This window comes from Gambusia affinis, linkage group LG20 (genome assembly GCF_019740435.1).
Source record: "Gambusia affinis linkage group LG20, SWU_Gaff_1.0, whole genome shotgun sequence".
In the NCBI taxonomy this organism is placed as follows: Eukaryota; Metazoa; Chordata; class Actinopteri; order Cyprinodontiformes; family Poeciliidae; genus Gambusia; species Gambusia affinis.
In genome coordinates, this window is record NC_057887.1 from 3,333,207 (window position 1) to 3,345,574 (window position 12,368).

At 41.8% G+C, this 12,368-nt stretch overlaps 1 protein-coding gene across 1 annotated transcript in view; it reads right to left on the bottom strand.

The window, feature by feature from the left end:
* med24 (mediator complex subunit 24) overlaps positions 1-12,368 on the bottom strand; it is a 76,638-nt gene that overhangs the window by 42,832 nt on the left and 21,438 nt on the right. The gene's annotated exons all lie outside the window — the stretch shown is intronic.

Below are 12,368 nucleotides of genomic sequence, written 5' to 3' on the forward strand. Positions count from 1 at the left end.
AAAGTTCCCTATCTCCTACATCGTAGTTTCTTTCTGCTGATGATAGACGACGGGAGAAGAACGCACAGGGGTGTAATCTGTTGTCACTGGAAGAAACTTGTGACAGAACTGCCCCCACTCCAGAATCGGAGGCATCCACCTCGACAACAAACTGCTTCAGGGGGTCAGGCTGCATGAGGATGGGCGCAGCAGCAAACCTCCTCTTCAGTTCTAAGAAACTTTGTTCTGCTGTAGGTGACCAACTAAAACTAGCCTTGGTGGATGTCAGGCTGGTGAGAGGTAGGACAGTCTGACTATAGTTCTTAATGAACCGACGGTAGAAATTGGCAAACCCCAGAAAACGTTGAAGTTGTTTACGAGATGTTGGGGTTGGCCAGTCCAAGACCGCCTGAACCTTAGCCGGGTCCGTCTTCACCTGCCCGCTGCTCAAAACATAACCCAGGAATGTCACTGACGACGCATGGAACTCGCATTTCTCAGCCTTCACGAACAGCTGGTTCTCCAAAAGACGCTGAAGAACCAGACGAACATGCTCCCTATGTTCCTCTAAGGATCTCGAAAAAATAAGGATGTCATCAAGATAGACAAAAACAAACTGATTAAGATAATCCCTAAGGACATCATTAACTAGCGACTGGAACACTGCTGGTGCATTCATGAGACCAAAGGGCATAACCAAATATTCAAAATGGCCGAGTGGTGTCCTAAACGCCGTTTTCCACTCGTCTCCCTCTCGCATTCTGATTAAATGGTAAGCATTACGGAGATCAAGCTTGGTGAATATGGTGGCCCCCTGAACGAGTTCCAAAGCTGAAGCGAGTAATGGTAGTGGGTATTTATTCTTAACAGTGATTTGGTTTAACGCCCTGTAATCGATACAAGGTCTGAGTGTTCCATCCTTCTTACCGACGAAGAAGAAGCCGGCTCCCACGGGTGAGGTAGAAGAACGGATTATGCCAGCTGCCAGGGATTCACTGATGTACTTCTCCATGCTCTCTCTTTCGGGTTTGGATATGCTGTACAGACGGCTGGTGGGCAGAGGTGCTCCTGGAAGGAGGTCAATAGGACAATCGTATGGACGATGAGGAGGGAGAGAGAGAGCTCTGGACTTACTGAAAACCATGTGGAGGTTATGGTATTCGGATGGCACGTTGGCCAAGTCGACTGGGGAGGGTTCATCCTCTGGATGAGAAACTGCTGGGGGAAGAGCAGATTGCAGACATGATGATAAACAGTGTTTGCTCCAAGACTCCACCCGACTGCTCCTCCAGTCAAGGTGAGGATTATGGCAGTTGAGCCATGGATAGCCTAGAACCACTGGCGACTGAGGTGAGGGAAAAACAAAAAAGGTTATCATCCCGATGATTTCCCGACACTAAAAGTTCGATGGGAATAGTGCGATGAGTTATAACTGGTAAAGCCTTACCATCCAGAGCCGAGACCAAAACTGGAGTAGGAAGGGGAACTGTGGGTATGTGGAGTTGATTAACCAGATCGTTATCCATGAGGTTCTGTTCACATCCAGAATCAACTAAAACAAATGTCTGGAAGGACTGGTTACAAGTTATCAATGAACATGGTAAGGTAAAACGGGAATTCTTCTTAGAGCTGCCCACCACTCCTCCCGTAGCTAATGGTGAGCCTTGTCTTTTGGCAGATTCTTACAGTTGGCGACATAATGTCCTGTCTGACCACAATAAAGACAGGCTCCAGATCTCAAACGACGCTGTCGTTCCTCAGGGGTGAGTCTGGTTCTACCTATCTGCATAGGTTCCTCAGGGCTCAGATCTGTAGAGAATGTATTGGATTCAGCCATGTTAGAACAGAAATGCAGATCCTTCTTGGATCGGGTTCTGTCCCGGATCCTATTATCTATCCTAATAGCTAGTGTAATGAGATCCTCCAATGATCCTGGTTCATCTCGATAAGCCAATTCGTCCTTTATATTGTCATTCAGAGCCTGCAGAAAGGCTCCCTTTAATGCCTCCGTGTTCCAGCCGGAAGAAGCGGCCAAAGTTCTAAAATCAATAGCGAAATCTGCCACAGCCTGGCCACCCTGCCTTAACTTCCAAAGCTTGCGGGTAATCTCTGAACGAGACTCTGTATAACCAAAGGTTTGCTTAAACGAAGACAAAAACGAATCATAAGTGCCCTGAAACAATGTTTGCTGTCCCATCTTAGCCTCCGCCCACTTAAGCGCTCTTCCCCTTAACAACCCAATTACGTAGGAGATCTTTGCTGCATCTGTCTGGAAACCCTGGGGTGAAAAGGAAAAAACTAAAGAGCACTGTAACAAAAAACCTCCACATTTACCTATTTCTCCTGCGTAGGGCTCCGGAGTAGGTGGCGAGACCTCTTTGAATCGTACGGGGAGGGGAGATGTCTGCGCCGGTGAGGCGGATGCGCTGGCAAGGGCAGGAGGCGGGACTGCAGCCGGTGGCGGAACTGCGGGAGAAGGGCCTGCAGAAACCGGTCGTTGGGAAAAGTCCTTGAGAATCTGGGAAAACTGGTCTAAGCGCTGGTTAGTGTTAACCTGTTGCTCATATAAGGACTTGAGCATGGAATCATGACGGACGAGCACAGCATGATCCAGATTGGGATCCTGAGTTGGTTCTGCTGGGTCTGATTGGCTGGAGGATTCTGCCATGTTCGGCTCTAATCTTCTGACCCACATGCAGACTCAACAAGTCCAAGTAAGAAGAAGGGAATTTATTAACAAAAGATCGGATAACAAAGACAGCTCCACGTAGCGTCTCGGGATTTGACAGCTATGCGCGAACAGCGGCACCTGAAACAGAGCGGTGTTACTGGTGGTCTGGGGTGAGTGCTCCTTAAGCAAATAGAAGCGGCTTACTTGTATGGCGGTTCAGGTGAACCGTAGGGGGAAGGTTGTCCTGGATCCCGTGGGGAGTTTTGGTGGGGATAAGTGGGCCGAAGGTCCAGATAGAATCTAATGATGACTGGGAATGGGCGGAGCAGGCAGGCAGGTTCCTTGCAGGAAAGAGACTCGGTAGGAGGAAACAGAGGGATCACTCCAACTTGGAAATCTCCTTGATGAAACCTGGACAGAGCAACACAAGGCTGAGAGACTAAGATAACAAGCTCAAAGACTAAACATCAGCTAAACTAGCAGACAACGAGAGAGAGCCTGAGAGAGACTACCGGTAGCGTTAATCCTCCAGCAGTGGTTGACGGATCTGCATCTCCTTTGTTTCCACACCCTGATGAGGCTGATGATCTCCACGTGCGTCGACTGCCCTGGCTCCTCACCAAGATCCTCGCTAGAGAAGATGCGTTACTCTCTCACTCACACACACACACACACACAGGATCCTGACAATGTGACTGAAGGGATGCGAAAAAAAGTGTTTCCACTGCAGTTTTGCGAAATAAACCAATTTTGATACAGCCAAAAAACAAGCAAACAAAAAAAATCCTCATCCTAATGCCAAAGCTTTTTAGAGTTTGTTGGGGTTTTTTCAAAATTGGCTTGTTTGCATTAAAGGAATTTATTTTCAAAATGTCAACTTTCACACAAAGATGGTCGATGCAATCACGATCGACCATCTACGACTTTTAAAGGGATCGTTTGAGTAGTTTTAATTTAATATTATAAGAAATATTATTTTGCTTGGGGTCAATAATTTTCTTAAAGTTTTCCTAATTTTTTTTTTTAGTTGGATAGCATGGATGATGCTCTTTACCCATTTGGAATAATGGGTAAAGAGCATTATTTCAAATGTTTGGGTCTCTCAGGAAAATTTTAGCCAGACTTTTATGTTTTTCTCAGTGCAAATGTTTTGCTCTTTACCCACTTCCTGTCAAAGTTGAACTTGAGCATCTTTCTCCTGTTACCATCTGGCGATCTGCTTTCTTGGACTTCAAAAAAGAAAATTACTCTATAATTTACAGTCAAGTACTGGCTGACGGTTTGTCAACCACTTGCTGTAAAAATTACAGCAAAATTCAATTACAGTTTTAATGAAATGTATTAGTTTTACTGCAAATCTATAACAATTTTACTGTAAATGTAACCATGGTTTTAATGTAATTTTGATTCTATTCTAATAATTATACTGCCAACATGCCCATCGATTGCTTTGAATGTCCTCCACTTTTTATGCTATGGTGTCCATATAGTGGAATGGTTGAATTGAAATTGTTTTTAGTCTTTTATAAAAATCCCTTACCAGAGGCCTCAGAAAACTCACTCTGGTATTCAGTCTCACCTCAGGATCCAGGTTATTCCCACTTCAAATGGAAATAATTATGGGATATTTTGATATTTTCTTTTACAAGTGACTTTTCTGCAGGATAAAGCAGCTTGTTTTAAGTCAACAATTCCTAAATATTGATGAAAAGCTACTATTTTCCCTGGCAGATTATTTCAATTATTACATGTCATAACATGTACCTTTTCATTAATATTCAACAAGCACTGATATCTTGCTGAAAGGTTACTTCTAAGTTAGTCTTGTCTTATTTCCATTGTACCAAGATGTTTGCACAAGAAGCTAGACTAAAATACTTTATAAGACATTGTGTTTTTGTAATGTGCCTACATAAACTACCTGGCTTTTACCTCTCTCTCTCTCTCTCACACACACACACACACGCACACATACACACACAAAACAGCCTGGGTAAATAAAAAAAAAAGAAAGAATTTTTTTTTAAGTTCAAGGAAAGTTAAATTAGTTGAAAGATTGTTCAGGAACCAAAGTGTAAATGTGCATGCCGTTTGTTGTTCACCTGGCTGAGTGCCTCAGCGTTTAGCTGCGTCTCTTCAGTGGAAGGAGACAATGCTGGAGCTGTTCCTGTCACTCGCATCATTAACTCTCAGCGCTCTCTTTGTCAGTCAGAACACTTGGAGTCGGGTTCTTATGGAGGTTTCTACCATTAAAAAGGACAGATTAGCTTGTCGCTCAGCAGCATCAAGCTAACTCAAACTCAAGGTAACGTGTCACAGTAGCTTGTTTTTTTTCCCCCCCACTAATTATGTCACTTAGCTGTTCAGCATCTTCCACACAAAGCAGGCTTGATGTGTAACTTGCTCCTATTGACTGGTTTCATGTTGCAAATAGCTGTAATATAAATCCAGCTCACATGAACACACCTTAAGATCAGAGTTCAGGTGAGAACAGAGAAATGAATCCCACTGACTAAGCACATTCATGAAGACTTGATCATCAATTAGGAATATTTGCAATTTCAAATACAATGTAAATGTGTTAGAGAAAGTTTTTAAACAAAATGGCTGATGAGTTAATATTCCTAATTAGTTCACCAATGACTCAGTTAGTATTCTGAAAGAAGGTCAAGGTCGCCAGAGGACACTGGATACTGAGCCGATTAATGTTCCACCCCCTGGATGTCGGTGCAGGAGCTGCAGAGCTGTGACCAAACACATCCATGGACAGTCGGCCGCCAACCCCTGGATTTTGTTACCAAATGAATCAACTGTGGAAAAGTAGAGGTTCAAGACTGAGGGACGGCGCATTTATAGTACCTCAGAAAATTGCTCTTTCTTTCAGATGGTTATTAAATTGACTAAGCGGACTGGTTGAGTCGTGTGAGAACAGTGCAGTATGTCACATCCTTCTCAGCATTCTGTGTCACAATGGCCCAGTCCAAATCAAAGCTTAAACCTGGACATAATCAGTAGCTAAACCTGAATTATGTCCTACTATAAACTAGTAGTGTTTTCTCTGAATTCTTGTTCTGATAAAACTAAATGTTGGTTCTCCAAGTCTGGTTCTTGTTTTATGTGTCCTGCAAATCACATTAGTTCTCGCAGCTAGCTGCGTTCTTCATCGACGCACGAGCCGAGTGATCCACCGTTCAGAGGCACTGCCCGGTCCAATCTGACTTGGATTGAGCCGCTAAAAGTCTGTACCTTGATCTGCACTGTTAAACATCCAGAAGCTTTAAGCTAACCTTAAAACAGTTTGAAATCTGTGTATCCCACCTTACAATTAGGAGGTAAAAGTCTTTAAGCCAAAGTATTCATCATGTGAAAATCTGTAAGGAGATGTTAGAATATATGATACGTACTTATGACCAGCAGCAAAGCTGCAGCTGGTTGGTTGGTTGGATGGAAATGTGCTGACATTCGTCATGTTACATTTACCATCTAACAGTTAGTGGTATTTTAAGATGCCATCAATGATTCAATTATGAATTATTTATGGTGAGGTCATTTTATTTACATAGTAGATTTTCAGCAACAAGGCAACTCAAAGTGCTTTATATGAATTAGAAGGAAATACAAACAAAACAACAAACCAAAAGAAAGACAAGAAGGTAAAAGTATGAAACTTGGTTCCCCATGTTTAATAACAACAAGTAGTCCATAATTTATAAACTAGTAGGTTTTTCTCTGAATTCTTGTTCTGATAAAACTAAATGTTGGTTCTGCAAGTCTGATTCTTGTTTTGTGTAAATGGTAATTACTGATTTTATGAATCAAATTCCAATTTAAACAATTATTAAACCACTTAGTATTCCTGAAAACAGTTTCATTTCAAACATTCATCGTGAGACAGATTGTGACTCAGCAGCTAATTGTACATTCAGACGAAATGCCAGTTTATTTCCACCTACATCTGAGCTCCAGAGATATTCTTAAACCTATACAGAATGAGCTCTCTTAAGAAGACATGGCTGTGAAAACATATTTGCCCCCTTTCGAAAAGTTTTTTTATATATATATTGTCACTAACTGATTAACGGGGCTTATGGCACTTCAGGGCCCAAATGTCGTGTAAATTAGCAGTTAGCAGTTAGTCCACTGACTTTGAGAAACGTTCAAGGACTGATGATAAGAGCAGAATGTTTCCCCAAGAATAACTGACTTTAAAAGGATTCACAAATCCAGTTTAAAGTTGTCAAAAACCTTTATCAGACCAAGAAATCCTGAAGGAGTTGGCAGGGCGTTATTTCTTTAATCCTGGGAATGTTCTTCAGGTGACAGAAGGCTGACTTTGTAACTGTGTTTATGTGTTTCTGAAGTTCAGCCCATCACTAAACCCAGACTGCAGGCCTGACCGCTGCTTTCCAAGGGTAATAACTGAAGCTGCATGCCGAGTCCAGATTGTTCAAGTTTGGGTCCAAAAATAATTACTTCAATTTTATTTTTAATCAGCTGAAGAACGTTATGATGCATCCATATATTTATGTAACAGTGAAAATAAATTCAGTAAAGAGATCCAGAAGTCAAAATATACAATTTATCAAATACATCTCCACTAAGCATAAATTGTTGCTTTGTGATTATACTGTGAGTTATTTTTACTTGTTTTATTTTTGATTTTTGGTGCATGATGTTATTACTACTCGCTGGTTTCTTGCCACAGTAAACAACAACCAGCTGGACCTGAAAACACGAAGGCCTTTTCACAACTGCTTCAGTTAGTGGGAGTACAAAGAATATCACATTTCTAATCCCTGCCCAACAGAAATGAAGTCGGATCAAACGGGCGTTTCACTGGGGCCACGGCTCCTCAGGTCCTCTTACCAATCTGAGGCATTGTTGTCAAACAAATAGTTGCTGAGACAAAAGGTCAAGGGTCAAAGGAGAAGTATTTATCAGAATCATGAAGAAGCGCTTGTGATTTCTCCAGTTTCTTCTTTTTTTTTTTTTTTTTTTTTTGAGCACACCGCCCTTCGCAACATTCAAAACGACTTCATGAAACATTTCGGGGTACTGTATCAGATCATTTTAGGAACAGTGCAGAGAATCACACTGGTGACATAAATATTTTTCAACTACACAACACAATACTTCGTCTCCCACCCCCCACCAACACTATGTCATTTTTTAGCACCGCAAGCTACGAACAGTGGATGTCCTCCTTTGTGTGGCAAAACTCTTTCCTTGATATCTCTTGATTATGATGGAGAGAGATTGAGCTGTCAGCAGCAATAAGTCAACAGAGCTCCCATGCAGCGTCTCCCCGAGGCGAGTGCCATTGTAAAAGATGAAACGCCACCGTCACCATCACCAGAGAGATTATGAAAAGTTTATTCTTAGGACCCTCCTGATTAATGCAAATTACACCTTGCTGCTGAAGCAAGCGGCAGGAGTACAGTCCCGAGAACAAACGCAGGCCGCCGTTTCACCCTGATGACTCCTGACAGTCCCATCATCGCTCATATTCGGATTCTTTAACTGAGCTGCACCCATCGTCTGGCTTTTGCGGTCAGATTATCATAAAATGATACAAAATTGAAATCCAACAAGTGGCAAAACTAAAAGTATCCCGACTGGTGAGAGAACAATTCTAGGCAGTGGTAATCAGAGCGTACAAGCGCAGGATTCTAGTTTTTTCTCTCCCCCCCCTTGTTCTAACATCTCCGCCAGCTCTTATTGGTTCTGAAAATAGTGAAAATGTGTTATAACTGTAGCCATGGAAGCAGCAGCGAGTCCCACTTAGCAGCGTCCCTGGGAGGCAAAGCCCTCCTCATTTAGACGCAGACATGCAAAGGATATCTGAGCAGCCACCTGTGATTATGCTGCCGTTACATAACAAGGGTTTACAGTCTGAATGCAACGTGTGAACCTTGTGATCCACTGTTCTCCCAGAGCTGAAGTCTCCCTTTATGCGGGGCCCGGCGTGGTACCTGTTGCCGACGCAGACCGAGAGGCGCCTGAAAAAGGAGCTCCATTAGTCGACGTCCCTCAGCTGAACACAATGGCCTGGTGATGATCGCACACAAGCGACTGCAAATCACCTCTCACAGCTCTGAAATCAGAGCCTGGATGGTGGGGAGAGAAAAGAAAGAAGAAATAAAATCCCCAGAAAAAGAGCAGAGAAAGAGGAGAAGGAAAAGACAGAGGGTTTCTGCACTGATGAATCATTAGTGATGAAGCTGGGGCCGAGCCAGTGAGGCTGGATTTAGAAACTTCTCACTCTTTCAGCCCCCTCCTTTACTAATTGTCATCTCTATTTTTTTTTTTTTTTTGGATTTGACTGATGACTGGATCACTGGAACAATGTCAGAGAAGAAGAAACCGCTGAGGATAATGTCACACTTGGTCTGTCAAAGGAAGCAGAAAGGAACTCAGCATCTCGGCCCGTCCGTCCAGCAGCAGAACCAGCGGAGACACCGGCAGATGCTGCTGGATCAGGGTCACACCAAGGAGGGCTTTTAGTGAGAAGCAAAACAACACCTAGTGGTTTGTTCTCCTTCAGGATCAAGTGTGCGAAAGCATGGCCACTGTAGGCAGAAAGACGAAGGAGTACTTTTCCCCAAAACAATTTTGAGACCAATCTCAGAAAAGTTTCTAGAAACAAAGTAGAACATTTCCAAGCATGAAAAGTCAAAAGAAAATTCCCAGCAAAAAAAATCCTCAAGATTTAAGATGAATCTCAGAAATTTACGAGAAAAAATAGAGGCTATTTCTGAGTTTCCAAAGTCAAAAATTTTGGAATTTTGGAGCTCAGAAATTTCTCAAGTGTTTTCTAGAAAATGTATCAGAGTTTATCTCAGTATTTTCAGTGTGGACAAAGACTACACTTCTTGCTTAGGAGGAGTTGCCTGTTTTCCTTCAGGTACAAGAGTGCAAAAGTGTATAATGACACATTAGGGCCGTTCTAGATGGAAAAAAACAGAAGGAGTCAAATTTCTCAAAATCCCTGAGATTATTCTTTTGACAATAATGTACTCCTTTTCTTCAATCTACAATGACACTAAAACGGCGTCATAAAAGCGAGCTAATGCACGATTGGCAGCGCCGTTACTGACTAATTCATCAAAACACAGGGGGTCCCAGCATGGAGGGAACTATCATTTACACATGAACACGCAGACACATCACCAGGTCAAACTTGGTAGATTAGACGTTGTTGACAAATCTGCAATAAGACGCAGCGGCAGCCATTAGCCATTGGCTATTAGCGTAACGAGCTAACACAGGTCAAACAGACTCGACCCGGTCACACTCCGGCTGTGCAGCGCTACATCTCACCTTCCACCACAAAGACAAGGCCATTGTTTTTCACACTGATGTGACAGACTTCATTAACTTTGCATCAGGGTTAATGGTGGGATAAGTGGATGTAGGACAAACTGTAAAACTCAGGTCACATCTCAATAAATACAAATTTCTCGATTGAGTTTTTTACGTTTTTCGATTGAGACCAACACCCAGGCGTACACGCACTTAATCCAAAACCTAATAATGAATCACCTTATAAATAACCTTACATACAAAACTGCACCATTTGAATTACCGTACTTTTCGGATTATAAGCCGCTACTTTTTTCCCACGCTTTGAACCATGCGGTTTGTAGCCCTGTGTGGCTGTTCTGTGAATTTTTCTTCAACCGCCAGGGGGCTCTTTAGCAGGAAGTCAAAATTGGAAGTCAAAATTGGAAATCATAGAAGAAAGTGCTAATTTTCATTTAGAACAAGCACATGCTAGCACTAGGCATGAGGGAGAAATTTCTTCAAACTCATATGATGCAGCTTTTAAGTTGAGTGCTATCGATCCGGCAGTACAGGAAGGAAATAGAGCCGCTGCACGTAAGGACGGCGTGAACAAAACCATGGTTCGGCATTGCAGACGGAGGGTTGCGCCTGAATAAATCAAGTAGATTTATTAGAAAGCTGCACTCTGCTGCAGAAAACCGAGAGCGGCAGCGATACCAGCGGCTTATAGTCCAGTTTCCAGTTTTGTTTTTCAAAAAAAAAAAAATTGTAGGTGTGGCTCATGGTGTGGTGCGCTCTATAGTCCGAAAAATACGGTATTTTCATATGACATAGAAAGTAAATTTTACGTTGTTTCGAAGCATATTGTATATACAGTAATTCTAATCAGAAAAGTCTGACTCACTGTTGTATTTACAGCCTCTGATTCAGTTTAATGCATTTGGCTGCTATTATAACTGCTAGTTTGTTGGGAGAACATCTCAACCAACAAACTGGATACTGACAGTTTTTTTCTCAAGAACTGTCAAGCCTTTTCTTCTCAGTATTCTTTAACTGGACCATTTTAATATGAAAACCATTCCACCATACAGTAACTCTGGGTGTGTATTTGGGCTCATTGTCTTTTTGCAGCTCATACCAGGTTTTCCTTTCGGTTCGTCTTCTCTTTAGCTTCATTTATCTTCTGACAAGCTTTTACCGTTCATGCTGAAGAAAAGCATTTTCAAAACCGTGATGCGGCCACCACCCATAAACACTTTGACGGCTGCAGAAGTTGCTGCACGCCTCTAGAGCTTTGGTTATCTAGAGTGTAAAATGGAAGAAGGACTGAATTCACCAACCTTTGGCAAAAAGTGTCATAACAGCCTGTCAGCACAAATATGATTCAAATATCATTCTTACAGATTATTTTCAGCATTTCACTTTAGTTCAGTTCATTAAATTCCTGGAAAACAATACATGTTTTAAGTGAATATATAAAGAGTTATTTGTTTAAAAGAAAAGTTAACAGTACACACAACTAGGTGGTGTTTCTATCTTGTGGAATTTCTCTGTTTTTTGTTGGGGGTTTTTTTACAGTTAAAACTTTCACTTCTATTGGTAGTAAAATAACATTATTTTACTGTTTATATCCAGTCCGTGTCAGTTTATTTAAAGACACACAGAGTGATAAAACTCAAATCAATGCAGCTGTCAGCAACGATTTCCCAATGGAAGAATAGAGTGAGGGAGGTTTACCATATGGAACAAATTACGGCAAAACTTCAGATGAAAAGTGACATCTTTATAGAAAAATGGTCTTCAATTCAAGCATTCATTTCAAACCCAACTTGGGAGTCTAGCTGGGAGATTCCTCTGTATTTTCATTTTATGTCTAGCTTTTACTTGACTTCTCTAATCTTTAGCAATGACCCTGGATGAACAATTCACAGATAACATGTATTTGTACATGTTCTTAAGATGCTACACACTGGAAAATCTGAATAAAAAAGTTCAAAAAAAAAAGAAAATGCCACCAAATTTCTCATCGGACATTTTGGAAGCACCATTAGGTTCCTCACCATGACGTTGCCTGGAGAAGTAGGGGCAAATTAATGCCTAATGTAAAGGGGAGTGCTTTAAGCTTGACACTCAATTTTTGTAATTAGGAGTCTTATTTTTACGTGAGAAAGAAAGTAGTCCTTGAACTACCCTACTGTGTTGATAGAGTTGGTTTCTAAAGGCTGTCGACCGACGCTACCTGGTAACAAAAGCACAGAAGAAGAAGCCAGCACCAGCTTTTACATGGTTTGTCTAGCACCATTTTAAATGAAAACTTGATGGAAAGAAACAATGGTAACAGAGTGACAGGCAGTACAATATACGTAATGGCAGTGAGAATACCCTTAGTGGCTAGCAGCTAACGATGCTAAAGGTGATTTATTTTGTAGCTTCC